Genomic DNA, 2,076 nt, shown 5'->3' with positions numbered 1-2,076 from the left:
TAGGATAATCAACTAGAGAACTAATTAGTAGGAGGAGGAATTCTAGAATTACTAACTAGTTGTTGTTCTTTTCATGAATGTTAATTTTGCTTAGATGATAATTTGATAGGTTATGCTTTTCTTAAGTGGTTTGATAGTCTATGCTTAATAAATCTAAAGTAAAATATAATAAAAAGATGATAATCCATAATTTATAATTGAAATTGGCTAGTGGATTTAATTCTAGATTTTTCATATCTCTAATTGAATCCTTCATCTTTTACTTTCTTAATTTCCTCTTTATTATTGATTTTTCTTTATTTGATTCTTGATTTTATTTTCCTTCTATTTCTTCATCTTTCTTTCTCCACTCTCAATCTAGTTTTGTTTTTATTTGCATATAGTCACAACCATTCTCCTCATATCTCTCCACAATCACACATTCATCACTCCTAATTGTCACACACACAACTTAAGAACCACTTTTGATTAATTTCTGCAACACCTTCCTCACGGGATTCGACATTTTATACTATAATTTGATTGTGCACTTACAATCTTGACATATTCACAAACACCACATCAATCAGGCCCCCTCCCCTCCTCTCTATCTCCTACAGAGCGCTAAGACAATTAGGAACACTCAGGAGGGACAATAGAACTGCTCAAGATCAATCTTGAGCTCGGCTGGAAGCTGCAACATGAGGTAGTCAAAGCCAGCCTTACAAGCCAGGGCCACCTCTACCTTCTCTAGAGTGTTGTTGCAATAGTTTTCAATGACATCGACCCAATAGGCCTTAGACTCCAGGTGGTTGAGCTAACCCTGCAGCTCTTATATCTTGGCAAGGGAAGACTCGTGCTATCGCTTGGCCTCTAGTGTAGCTCGAGTGGCCTCCTATCTTAGCTTCTCATGTGCAACCTCCTCGTCCTTCAGATAGTCCTGCAGGCCCTCAGCATTCTGACGAGCTAGCCGAGCTCGCTCAAAGGCACTAGTGCTCTCCTGCCTCTCAACCTTGACCTCCTCCTTCAAGTGCCTTATCATGTCATCCCGCTCATGAAGCTCATGCTCGAGATGACCGATGTCTTCCTAGAACTTACTGATTTGGGATGATTTCTTGTTGTTTGACCTAAGCAGGCCCTTAATCATTTCGTCCCACATCTGTAGCTCCCAGTCTGACTTGCTCTGGCTCCCCCCTCTAGGCCGCCAGCTCATCCTCCTAGGCAGCTACACTCTTTTCGACTGCCTTCTGAGCTATCCTATTAGCCTCTAACTCTTCCTAGAGCTTGGAGTGGATGTCTCATGCATGCTCAAACTAAGCATACAATTTTTGCTCAACCAAGGCTTTTCGTAGCAAGTAGCCTTTTAGGGTCTGGTGAAGGCCATAGTTTGGCATGACTAAGAGTATCTCGTCATCTTGGGGTAGGTAAAGTAGTTCAAAGGCTTAGCCTGAGCTATTCCGGACTCTAGGACTGACCCCTTACGTCAAGGTACCGCTTAAGGATGAAATGATACTCCTTAGACGACTCCTTGTCATGTTGAGGGTCGGCCTAGGACGACCCTATCAATGTCATCTTTAGCACGTCATCTTCAGCTCTCCCTATACCTCCGCATCAAGCTCATCAAATACAATGGGTGAAGGGCCATCTGGACCCCCGAGTCGAGGGTACTTCCTCTGTCATTGGCTCTTTAGCAGTTAGCTCCTTGCATTATCGGTAGGCCGACCTGACAAGCAGGGCGAGGACCGTCTCCTCTTTGGTCTGAGAAAAGACTCCCATAGGTCAGCTACCACCATTTCGCCACCTTTAGCTTGTATGTTGACATCCGTCGACTCAGCCCGAGAGGTCTTTGGGACAGGAGCAGGGGTGATTGCCCCCACTATAGCCCCTACTTGTCCTTCACCGGTTTGACGCTTCCAGAGGGGCCTCGGCTACCCACATTTCTCAGCCTTCTCCTCTTCTTCTCGAGCCTCTCAGCCTTAGCAGTGGCCGAACTCAACTCATCCAATAGTGCTCTAATCTCAATAGCATTCGTTAAGATCTTCTCGGCCTCTTCTAGGGCTAAATCTAACCATAGGCGCTACTGGGGCCTAACTGGGG

The sequence above is a fragment of the Asparagus officinalis genome, chromosome 5 (assembly GCF_001876935.1).
Source record: "Asparagus officinalis chromosome 5, Aspof.V1, whole genome shotgun sequence".
In the NCBI taxonomy this organism is placed as follows: Eukaryota; Viridiplantae; Streptophyta; class Magnoliopsida; order Asparagales; family Asparagaceae; genus Asparagus; species Asparagus officinalis.
The sequence above is the reverse complement of the archived record's forward strand: the minus strand, read 5'-3'. Positions refer to the sequence as shown.